Below are 13,763 nucleotides of genomic sequence, written 5' to 3'. Positions count from 1 at the left end.
TCTTTCGACCCTTTGTCCTTTAGAGTTTATCTTTCGACCTTTTGTTCATAAACCAGTTGCTACGTACCTCCGCGATTGCCGTTAGAAGAATTCAACCGTATACCGTCAAACGGGGTAACTTGCAACAATTTTCAACTTCAAAGCTATATGGATGAAAAATTTGAGGATTCAGGTAAGACAAAAACCATCTGGTACCCTAATCGCCCTGTCAAGAATACTACGTGGTATTAATTTTATCAATATTCTGGGATCAGGAGAGACGGAAACTATGCATTTTTAATGCTACCCCTGATGTGGGGTACCATGCAACACACAGTGCTACCTAAAGTACACTATTAAAAATATATAATAATCAGTATTGAACCAATTCAATTGAAAACTTCTTTGGCATAGGGTATCCACACGGGGAAATTCTAGCATATCATAAGTCTTGACATTTTTAACGTTTTAATGCAACTTTTCTACAAATACAATGGTATTTTAGGTTTTACTTCACATATATATATATACACATATTTAAATCAAAGCGATGTATCACATATTGAAATGTATGTCTTAAAATGGTCACTGTTGGTGTTTTGTTCATCATATTTAAGGCAGAAAGTTCTCAATGGCAGATCTGCAATTTAATTTTTATACATATTTTCAAAATTTTTAATTATTTTCATGAAGAAAATAAAATTTAACATTATAATAATACGAATCATTCATTTTCTAATATTTAGTACCAAACGTGTATTGAATAGATTGTGATACAAAAATTTGAATGTTACTGAACAAATATATGTTCAATTTTGCGTATTCATATGTTTTAGAAGACAAACGACAAGGAATATCAAACAATTGATTTTAAAATTGCTGTTGCAAATTACCCCACTAAGGTAGCCTAATTTTTTTTTCAAATTTCATAATTTTTAAGCATTAAATTATCAAAACTTTCAAATTGTCAATTTGTACATTACTAAGTCTGTAACTGATAGCAAATGCCTCGAATTACATATTTCTACCGTTTGTGTGGTATGAGGAACCAGGGTGGCCACCAAACTTCGATTTTGAAATTCCCGCTTTTTTCCCGGTTTTCCCGGTATATCTATATAAATAAAAATGGAGTGGTGTTTGTATGTCACGAAATGGCTTACGAACGGGCCAACGGATAAGCATTATTCTTTCTCCGTTTTCTTCGTCAAGGGTTCCGACGTGTTTGTGTGTATAAAAATCCCAGGATATTCACCGAGAAAGTTGAAAAAACGAGAGTGCACGGAACTGTCATTTTGTACGGGACGATTCATAGCGCTTTTCAACAGCCTACTTGATGGCAAGACGAAGTTTGCCGGGACCACTAGTTTTACATAATTTTCCCGGTTTTTAATCCATTCTTTCCTACAATTTTAATTGACTTTTTCTATAAGGTACCGTGGGGTAAGTGGATACAGAAAAATCAATGGTCAACTTCATTGTTATGTACAGCTTACGTGAATAATGTAATTCAAACTTTTTTCTGTGGATAACAAATGAGGGACTAATATACTTCAAATCATCGATAATTTAGATTTTTCTGATTAATATGTATTGAGCATGAGGGACTTAAAAATTTGCGCCAAATGAACGGCAAGTGGTTCATGGTGGGGTAAGTGGATCACCAATAGAAAAAAATCTGTTCTCAAAACAAATGTGATGTAATTATGTATAGTAAGAATGATATTACTCTCGTTCTTGTTATTAGTGCTAGTAATGGTACATTTTAATACTTAAAAATTAAAAAGTATCTTCATTTAATCAAAATATATTGAAAAATATGTATACATTAGTTAACACTAATTCGAACAACAAAAAAAACATTGTAACCAGAATAATTTGGAGAAAATTCATCCATTTATACACATAAGTTAAACAGAAGTATTGTAGGATTATTCCTAACGATGTTTTTGAAAAACTCTCGTAGTTTGAAAATATTAGTTACATTAACTTTTAAATAACAAACTGAAATCTTTTTATTCTATTTATAAATATGTTTGCATTATCTTTCTAGATGATACATTATAATTTATATGGTCAAATAAAGTGCGATAATATGCTTTCAATTGGAGAAATAGTAAATTTTGCTCTTCTGCAACTCAGCTTAGATAAACCATGAAAAGTTTCGTGTGAATTTTGAAATTATTATTTTTATATTTTTTTATACCAGAAAGGTTAAAAAAACTTTTAGGTGGATAAATTCAAATTCTCTATAGTTAATTTGACAAATTTCAGCTGGGAATGGAAAAAAACTAAAGGAAAACAACATTTGCGGATATAAAAATTTATTAAAATTCTCTTAATCAGTCTGCCAATAAATGATTATAATACTTGATCCACTTACCCCACCCCATTAAGAAGTAGGGGTAAGTGTACCATGTACAATATATCTGTATTTATTTATAAACATCACATATTTTTCATTGTGATTCATTCAATTAGAACTGAAATGCTCACCATGTGTCAAAAAACTAATAGAATTTGATTTTAGACAGAGATACAATGGATTTTTTATTGATGGAAAACAATTTTGAAATTATTTAATTTTTGCAGCTAACAAGTTTGCTTGTGTTAGTGTACGAGTAGTATCAGTTTTGCAATAGTATCAGTGTGGGCTTAAGAATATAACCTAAAACGAAGCAATAGTGCGAAAACATTCAACATATTCAAGTGTTTATGCTTAATATTGACGAATGATCCACTTACCCCACTGATACACTTCCCCCACTGTACCTTATCAAAAATTGTTTCTATGAAAATCACTGCAACATTTTTTTTTTGTTTAAATCAGTGTAAACTGTTTTAGTTTAAATTAATGAAGGGGTCTATTTTATAAGTCAAATCGATCAAAATGACTCGCCTGGAATCACTGTCGACCTAAAATTTCGCTCGTGCCGGCTCTGTCACTCGTGTTTCTCGACAATTGTCACTCTAAGTGACTGGATTTTTTTTTCCAATCTGTTTATTTGAAAGGCTCAATCGCCAATTTAAGCTTTACGGAGCCGATATACAATACAATTTATTTAACCCTCCCCGTATTTATTTAACCCACCGTCGGTCGCCCTAGTGTACTGAGTACACGCACTTTGCGAAAAGTCGTAAAACACGTTGAAAATCCCTTCAAATTGATCCGGGTGTTGGTCCTATTCCAAGATCTACTCTTCTTCTTGCTTGTAGAGAAGAAATTTCTCGAAAAAATGAACGAAAAGTATTCGAAAACATCGTGTTTTTAACCTAAGTTTTTAGGCGTGTACTCAGTACACCAGTGCGACCGCTCGTGTAACTTTTTTTTACCGGGCCCGTCACACGAGCGGTCGCATCGTGTACTGAGTACACGCGGAGCAATTTTGATTGTACATCCAAAGCTAGGCAAGATAGAATATGGATGTCTTCGACAAATTTCTTCAGTCCAATTGGTCAGTGGACAGAAAACACTTTGGAAACATCCTCATCTTCCTGTGGCCATCGGATTGTGCCCCGGGGGAACCGATGTAGTGGACATTTCGCAATGCAACATCTCGTACACAAATATCTCAGGATCTAGATTTTTTAGCAAGATGGTGTCTTCGGCAAAGTTGTTCAGTAGATCAAGGGCTAACATGTGATAGGCTGCTTGTTTTGAAATTCTGCCACCAGATGGTGCTAGTGAGCATTTAATTTTTCAAACACCGATATCTCAAGATCCTGATTACCTAGAAAGATGATGTCTTCGACAAAGTTGTTTAGTAGGTCAAGGACTAACATATGATAAGCTTTCTAACAAGAAAAACTGCCACAAGATGGCGCTAGTGAGCATGCAATATTTTAATCACGGATATCTCAGGATCCCGATTTTTTTAGAAAGATGGTGTTTTCGGCAAAGTTGTTCAGTAGTTGAAGGGCTACCATGTGATGATCTTCTTGATTCGGGATTCTTTCAATAGATGGCGCTAGTGAGCATGATTGAACTTGAAATTCTACCAACAGATGGCGTATTTTGATCGCGAATATCTCAAGTAAGTCAAGTACATACTTGTGATGGGCCACACTTGTTTGGGAATTCTTCCACTAGATGGTGCCACTGAGTATGCTAAATTTTCAACCCAAATATCTAGGATCGTGATTGCTTAATCATGAAAATGACGTCTTCAACTAAGTTGTTTATTCTGTCCAAGACTGAAGCATGTATAACATGTAATAAACCGTTTGATTCGAAAACGGTGCTCTTCAGCATGAAAATCCCATCAGAATATACTTCAGAATTTCAAGGACAGTCAAATTTTCAGTCGATACTCAAAAGATCATCGACTCATGGAACAGATATTCTTTAGAAAGCTGATAAAAGGGAGCATTATAGTAATTATTACTTTTTTGTTTTAAGTATGGTTTCATGAGTCGATATCGAACTATGGAACATCGACTAATACAGGTTTGACTATATTTAAAAATATGACGATCAAAATCATTGCAGCCTGCAGTTGGTCGCATATATACGAATCAGTCGTTAAAAAAATGATCGATGGACACCTATGAGAATGTGACGCTTTTTTGTCTGTGCTGAAATCAAAGAACTGTCAATGGTGTTTACAATTGAGCTATAGGCTTTTTCACGAGACGTCTCAAATCAGCTGATTCGGAAGGTCTGTGACAGTTCTTCTATGCAAATGCCGAACTTGTCGGTAGTTCTAAAAGGTAAACAATTATACAAAATAACGATCAAATATTATGAAGGCGTAATAGGTTTTCTAGAAAACATCTATTCTGTGAATTCAACTGAATTTTCTGATAAAATTGTCAATAGCATACTGCAGTAAACGTAGTATTTTTCTGCTTTTAAACAGTATATTTCAAGCACATTGATTGGTTTAAATAATGCGAATAATAGCCTTTAAACTGGTGCTAGACTTAGTACACGTGGCTTTTCATTTCTACTTCCATTTGAAAAAAAAAATGAAAAGGCCTATCAAATATCTAATGAGCCTATGCATGCTATAAAACGTTTGGCTTTTTCTGTGCACGCTGTTTTCGAGTTGCCCGTGAGAGAGAGCGAGACAGCTCCAATATACGGCGCACAGTATTGCGGGGAAATTTAAAAATTTGGATTGCTTCGCGGAAATAACGCGCAGCGAGCAATCCCCGCATAGAACAAATGAACCAAAGCAATCACTGCAACTCAGTAGTACGATAGTCGATTTAATTGATGACAGTAAGCAGCATAACAATTTGGGACAATTGCAACCACTTCTTCTCGATGTCGCTGCGTGAAAGTTGAATCCTTTTCTTTCGTTTGAGTTATTATTTCCAAAATGAGTTGATGATCATTGGATAAAGCTAATAAGTTCATGCCTTTTCAAAGCCACTGAACTTAGAAAAAAATCTTGCATTACAGCGATGTGGTCCGGAATAAGCTACCCGGGCTTTACTTTCGAGAAACAGATCATTTTGAACATTTTCTCCTACGATTTAGAAAAGAATACATTACGCCTTTCCTATCCCCATATGCAATCTATCCATGTTGAGCTATTTGATTTATTCAAGTGAACCTGCATACACAAGATCTCTAACACAGATCACTATTTAGGTATCTCTAATCATAATTATCATAGAACAATCAACATAATCCATTTGTTGCCGCATGCCGAAACTGTCCGTTGACAGTAAATGCTATAAAAACAAACATAATTCAATATTTGAGGTCGCGGGTGACTATGATGAATATGGTAGAAAATTTTGCAATAGATTACCCTGGATTTTTCAGGAATCAAAATTTTTCTTGCAACGCGTAATAAAAGTTAAAAGAACTTATGGCACGTACAGAGGCTCATGAGCGGCAGAAAGCTGTTACACAAAACAAAGATGGATGTGTGTTAGTGCAAAGTGATATGAGAAACTCGGTTTCTCATGGCGACTCACGGGATGGCACGCACACTACAACATTGTTCGAATCACCTCGAATGTGATAGTCATTGCCTGTGTTGTTTACAAATCAATTCAAAGTGCTCTTTGTACTAGTATTATCATATTATGATTATGGGGACGGACCTGGTGTAGTGGTTAGAACACACGCCTCTCACGCCGAGGACCTGGGATCGAATCCCATCCCTGAGATAATCACTAAAATTTTTCAGTGACGACTTCCTTCGGAAGGGAAATAAAGCCGTTGGTCCCGAGATGAACTAGCTCAGGGCTAAAAATCTCGTTAATAAAGATAGAAAAAAAAAAATTATGATTATACTAGCACAAAGAGCACTTTGAATTTATTTGTAAACAACCAGTAAGTGAAATTATCGGTCACGGCGATAATCATAAGCCTATCTCTCAATCTCCGGAGGAAAAAGACGTGCCATAATATCAAACCCGACCAGTACTGCGAGAGTGTGCGCTCACGAGATGTGCAGCAACGAATTTAGATTATCACCAGCAACGAGAAGTTTGCGTCCAACTTTTCTACAAAATATAAAAATAATATTGTTCAACTTGAATCTTGAGTTTGAAGTAGAATGAACCCTATATGTTTAATTTTATTTTGTGCTTATCTATTAATTTACTTGTAGCGAAATGTTTTAACATTTGACAAAACGTGTATTGATGACAAATGATCAGTATCATAAGATGTTCAGAAAATTAAATGCTCACTGGCGCAGGGTTACATAATTCAAAATATAATTGCCAATAACATGTGAGCACTTTCCTTACCAAATAAATTTGATGAAGACGTCAAGTTTTAAAATAATCGGGAACTTGAAATTCTGTATTTGAAAAAAAAAAAAAAATAAACCAGGAGCTCTTTCTCTAGCCTGATGGAAGTATTTGGATTCTAGCAGCCCATTGCATTTTGAATTGAATGTGGAAGAATTTTGAGTAGGTATATTTTACACTTAACACGTTGGTCCATGATATACAGAACAACTTCATCGAAGACACCATCTTTGTAATCTAATTTTATTTTCCTAACCAGGATCCTGAAATAATTCAATTCGAAAATTTAGTGTTGTCGAAGAATTCCGAATCAAACTGCATATCACATGTTTAGTCCTTGATCTACTAAAAAAACTTTGCTGAAAACACCATCTTGCTAAAATATCATTATCTTAAGATATTGGCGATCAAAATACAGCATGATCACTAGTGCCATATGGTGGTAGAATTTCAAGTTGGGTGGCATATTACATACTAGACCTTGACCAATTCAACACTTTTGTCGAAGAAGTCAACTTTATAGGTAACCTGGATCCTGAGATATCTGTGTTCGCAAAATATCATACTCACTAGCGCCATCTATTGAAAGAATTCCAAATCAAGAAGATAATCACATGGTAGCCCTTGAACTACTGAACAACTTTGCTAAAAACACCATCGTTCTAAAAAATCGGGATCCTGAGATATCCGTGATTAAAATATTGCATGCTTACTAGCGCCATCTTGTGGCAGTTTTTCTTGTTAGAAAGCTTATCATATGTTAGTCCTTGACCTACTAAACAACTTTGTCGAAGACATCATCTTTCTAGGTAATCAGGATCTTGAGATATCGGTGTTTGAAAAATTAAATGCTCACTAGCACCATCTGGTGGCAGAATTTCAAAACAAGCAGCCTATCACATGTTAGCCCTTGATCTACTGAACAACTTTGCCGAAGACACCATCTTGCTAAAAAATCTAGATCCTGAGATATTTGTGTACGAGATGTTGCATTGCGAAATGTCCACTACATCGGTTCCCCCGGGGCACAATCCGATGGCCACAGGAAGATGAGGATGTTTCCAAAGTGTTTTCTATCCACTGACCAATTGGTACCGTTGGACTGAAGAAATTTGTCGAAGACATCCATATTCTATCTTGCCTAGCTTTGGATGTACAATCAAAATTGCTCCGCGTGTACTCAGTACACGATGCGACCGCTGGTGTAACTTTTATTTGAGCGACTGACGGAAGGTTAATACTATTGTACCGGTGAGCCCGCGTTTGACAAACACTGCTCTGTACAAGCCTTTTTTTTCTCCTTTGCCTTGCGAGTTGGCAGCCGTCGCTTTGCAGATCCAATGTAATTGTTCGTTGAGTCAGTGGAATCATCAGAATCGCTGCTATTATTCTCCAGTTTGTCGTCGTTTTTAGCAGGAGGACGGCGTTCGCCTGCTATTTTTTCCTCTAGCGCATCAGAGGATGATGGATTTTGTTTACTACCAAGCGGGGGGAAATCGGACGGTTGAAGAAACGTTTTCGTTGGAGGCTCTGAAGACTTCGATGGTGTTGGATTGGGGTTGGATGTAGTGGTTGAATTTGAGCATTTCTGCTTAGGATGTGCTGCTTGACCACACACTCGACAGGTGGGTTTCTGGCCAACATAGCTGCAAGAGGTCTGGAAACCATTTATCGTGATGTACGATGGAATGGGTTGACAAAGCCGGATTTGCAGAACCCGCACACCATTGAAGACGCCCGGAAAGTAGTGTTTCCATCGTTCCTTAATGATTGATGTCACAGTTCCGAGCTGTTGCATAAATGTGTGCACGGTAATATTACTCACGGTGGAGGGAAGATCGTGCACTCGTACCGTTGCCAATTCGCTATCCACATAAACGTGGATAGCAAATTTTTTATCCTCACACCAAAAATAGTGCTTCAAATTATGCTGGTTTTCATATTGACAGGCTGCTTCAAAACTCGCCATTTGTATGAAGACGCATTTTCGTATGCTGTGAAACTGGATCTGTTTCACATCCGATAATTGCAACTTCAAGTCTTCCATAATAAACTTATGCACTTTCGTTAAATCGGGTCGTGCCGGTAGGACACTAAAATCGACAACAACCGTATTCGGTCTATCCGTATTCATTGTCGTCATCGTCACCGAGCACTCGAAAAGAACAATGATTGAAGCGAATTAAAGAACACGTCTGATGACTAGGAGCTCTGGCTGCCAACTGGAGTGACTGGATTAGTATGGCAGTTGACGGGTGACATCTGAAATATGCATGCTTACTTTGATCGACAGTGATTACAGACGAGTCACATGAATCTGCTCGATTTACAAAATAGACCCCTAACTCATTATGCGTGGTAAAGAAGGACAAATTTTGGTGAAATTATGAAAAAAATCCACGTGCTCGGCTGGGATTTAAACCCAGGACTCTTGTATGCTAGACGAGCGCTTTACCAACTAAGCTACCGAATCACTTGGTTACCCAATAACTGAGCTGGTTACAAGTTTAGAATTCATATCCCTACAGACCATGGACATGGGTTATGAAAGGGGTCCGCGTGGTCTGTAGGGATTTGAATTCTAAACTTATAACCAACTCAGTCATTGGGTCACCAAGTGGCTCAGTAGCTTAGTTGGTAAAGCGTTCGTCTAGCATACAAGAGTCCTGGGTTCAAATCCCAGCCGGGCACGTGGATTTGTTTTATATTTTCACCCATAATTTGTCCATGTTTACCACGCGTAATGAGTTAATTATATATAGAATATATAATAGAATCTTATTCTGTAAACTACGGCATAGTATAGTATTCATCTGAATCGATTTGTCTATCTATCATGGGAAAGAGATGGTTAATTGTGCCAATCCTTCTCTTGACACGACAGTGGTTTAATTTGAATGCTATTTGAACCATATTTACCAACTATATGCCCTTTAAGTCAAACTTCAAATTTTCAAGTTCAAGTTATAAGATCTAGAGAACATGACAACCGTTTGCGTCAAAAATTTGATGGATCGGTTGCATTCTGGTGATGATAAAACGATCAAAATTTCAGCTCAGAGCTCTGTCTTGTTCTCTAGACTCGTGCTCTTGAAATTTCGAGGGTTGGCTTTGGTTTATAATCATCTTAAGTGCATCTTAATGCTGAATTTTAGAGAATTTGGCCGACAAAAGCCCCACGTGCCTATGTAAATCATCAAGATGTCCAAGTAGTTCTTTACCGTAATTTAAATTATTTCAATTCTTAATCCTTTGATTTAAAATAAAGAGTTCTCTAAAGCAAATTAGTTCAAGGTATGGATGAAACAAGATCACACATGTAGAAGCACTTACTTAGGGCTCACACACAATTTTAATAACACAAAAAATATCCTTTTCAATATCCGCCCATCCTCTCTTAATGCTTTTTGTATGGACATTCTACACTCAAGAAAACAGCCCCCTTAAATAAAGGTGCATTTGCACATACATTGGTCGAATTTCCATTCTCATTAATTGTATGTGTACTTCATATTCATTATGCTCGTAATTAATACCATGTATTTGTGTAACATATCTATGTCATTTGAAGAACATTCAAAGTATGTGCAAAGTTCATACCATTCTGGAACACATTGTTTAAACAAATATGGCCTCCGAAAAATAATCCCGTGATTTTGATCTCCTCGGTGCACTCAAACAGCAGTATTTCGACGATGACTTCATTGAATATAAAGGTATTTAGAAAAGAACAAAAACTATTCTAGTGGTTTTACAACACTTATTTACTTTTGCGCAGATGCGGGAATCATAACTGTTCATCATTTAATGTTTCTTGGATCTTATTTCATTGGAATCATGTATGTGTGTGATTCCGATAAAATATTTCTGATCCAAGGAACGAAAACATGAAATGCTTCCTTTCAATGCTAAGAAAAAATTGATATAGATGACCAATATATTCCATTGAAGCTAGCTAAAGTGTGTGTTTTGAATCAAAACTGTTTTGATTATGGATTACATATAAAGTAATCATGATTTCAATGAAGATAATGATTGGTGATGGTTTATTGGTTTCGCACATACTATGTATGTGCAAACCCCCATTGCAAAAATCCATATGGGTTGGCACATGAAACAAATGGAATGTTTATCTTGAGTGTACACATTTTATATGAGCTGTAATAGCTTGATCGTTATTAAAATCGAAAATGAGCCTTTATCGCCTTTGTCGATTAGATAACTAGTGACATATTGAAAGCTTTTATAAATAAAGGCTTGTTTTCAAGATTAGTTGTACTATTCAACATATCTGCAATAAGTCATTTAACTTTGATTAAAAAAGAAACAATACCCAAACCCTCGCCAAAATCTTCTGTTGTATATTTGATCTACTGAACAACTTTGCCGAAGACACCATCTTGCTAAAAAATCTAGATCCTGAGATATTTGTGTACGAGATGTTGCATTGCGAAATGTCCACTACATCGGTTCCCCCGGGGCACAATCCGATGGCCACAGGAAGATGAGGATGTTTCCAAAGTGTTTTCTATCCACTGACCAATTGGTACCGTTGGACTGAAGAAATTTGTCGAAGACATCCATATTCTATCTTGCCTAGCTTTGGATGTACAATCAAAATTGCTCCGCGTGTACTCAGTACACGATGCGACCGCTGGTGTAACTTTTATTTGAGCGACTGACGGAAGGTTAATACTATTGTACCGGTGAGCCCGCGTTTGACAAACACTGCTCTGTACAAGCCTTTTTTTTCTCCTTTGCCTTGCGAGTTGGCAGCCGTCGCTTTGCAGATCCAATGTAATTGTTCGTTGAGTCAGTGGAATCATCAGAATCGCTGCTATTATTCTCCAGTTTGTCGTCGTTTTTAGCAGGAGGACGGCGTTCGCCTGCTATTTTTTCCTCTAGCGCATCAGAGGATGATGGATTTTGTTTACTACCAAGCGGGGGGAAATCGGACGGTTGAAGAAACGTTTTCGTTGGAGGCTCTGAAGACTTCGATGGTGTTGGATTGGGGTTGGATGTAGTGGTTGAATTTGAGCATTTCTGCTTAGGATGTGCTGCTTGACCACACACTCGACAGGTGGGTTTCTGGCCAACATAGCTGCAAGAGGTCTGGAAACCATTTATCGTGATGTACGATGGAATGGGTTGACAAAGCCGGATTTGCAGAACCCGCACACCATTGAAGACGCCCGGAAAGTAGTGTTTCCATCGTTCCTTAATGATTGATGTCACAGTTCCGAGCTGTTGCATAAATGTGTGCACGGTAATATTACTCACGGTGGAGGGAAGATCGTGCACTCGTACCGTTGCCAATTCGCTATCCACATAAACGTGGATAGCAAATTTTTTATCCTCACACCAAAAATAGTGCTTCAAATTATGCTGGTTTTCATATTGACAGGCTGCTTCAAAACTCGCCATTTGTATGAAGACGCATTTTCGTATGCTGTGAAACTGGATCTGTTTCACATCCGATAATTGCAACTTCAAGTCTTCCATAATAAACTTATGCACTTTCGTTAAATCGGGTCGTGCCGGTAGGACACTAAAATCGACAACAACCGTATTCGGTCTATCCGTATTCATTGTCGTCATCGTCACCGAGCACTCGAAAAGAACAATGATTGAAGCGAATTAAAGAACACGTCTGATGACTAGGAGCTCTGGCTGCCAACTGGAGTGACTGGATTAGTATGGCAGTTGACGGGTGACATCTGAAATATGCATGCTTACTTTGATCGACAGTGATTACAGACGAGTCACATGAATCTGCTCGATTTACAAAATAGACCCCTAACTCATTATGCGTGGTAAAGAAGGACAAATTTTGGTGAAATTATGAAAAAAATCCACGTGCTCGGCTGGGATTTAAACCCAGGACTCTTGTATGCTAGACGAGCGCTTTACCAACTAAGCTACCGAATCACTTGGTTACCCAATAACTGAGCTGGTTACAAGTTTAGAATTCATATCCCTACAGACCATGGACATGGGTTATGAAAGGGGTCCGCGTGGTCTGTAGGGATTTGAATTCTAAACTTATAACCAACTCAGTCATTGGGTCACCAAGTGGCTCAGTAGCTTAGTTGGTAAAGCGTTCGTCTAGCATACAAGAGTCCTGGGTTCAAATCCCAGCCGGGCACGTGGATTTGTTTTATATTTTCACCCATAATTTGTCCATGTTTACCACGCGTAATGAGTTAATTATATATAGAATATATAATAGAATCTTATTCTGTAAACTACGGCATAGTATAGTATTCATCTGAATCGATTTGTCTATCTATCATGGGAAAGAGATGGTTAATTGTGCCAATCCTTCTCTTGACACGACAGTGGTTTAATTTGAATGCTATTTGAACCATATTTACCAACTATATGCCCTTTAAGTCAAACTTCAAATTTTCAAGTTCAAGTTATAAGATCTAGAGAACATGACAACCGTTTGCGTCAAAAATTTGATGGATCGGTTGCATTCTGGTGATGATAAAACGATCAAAATTTCAGCTCAGAGCTCTGTCTTGTTCTCTAGACTCGTGCTCTTGAAATTTCGAGGGTTGGCTTTGGTTTATAATCATCTTAAGTGCATCTTAATGCTGAATTTTAGAGAATTTGGCCGACAAAAGCCCCACGTGCCTATGTAAATCATCAAGATGTCCAAGTAGTTCTTTACCGTAATTTAAATTATTTCAATTCTTAATCCTTTGATTTAAAATAAAGAGTTCTCTAAAGCAAATTAGTTCAAGGTATGGATGAAACAAGATCACACATGTAGAAGCACTTACTTAGGGCTCACACACAATTTTAATAACACAAAAAATATCCTTTTCAATATCCGCCCATCCTCTCTTAATGCTTTTTGTATGGACATTCTACACTCAAGAAAACAGCCCCCTTAAATAAATGTGCATTTGCACATACATTGGTCGAATTTCCATTCTCATTAATTGTATGTGTACTTCATATTCATTATGCTCGTAATTAATACCATGTATTTGTGTAACATATCTATGTCATTTGAAGAACATTCAAAGTATGTGCAAAGTTCATACCATTCTGGAACACAT

This window comes from Aedes aegypti, chromosome 1 (assembly GCF_002204515.2).
Source record: "Aedes aegypti strain LVP_AGWG chromosome 1, AaegL5.0 Primary Assembly, whole genome shotgun sequence".
NCBI lineage: Eukaryota > Metazoa > Arthropoda > Insecta > Diptera > Culicidae > Aedes > Aedes aegypti.
Note: the sequence above shows the minus strand (reverse complement) of the source record.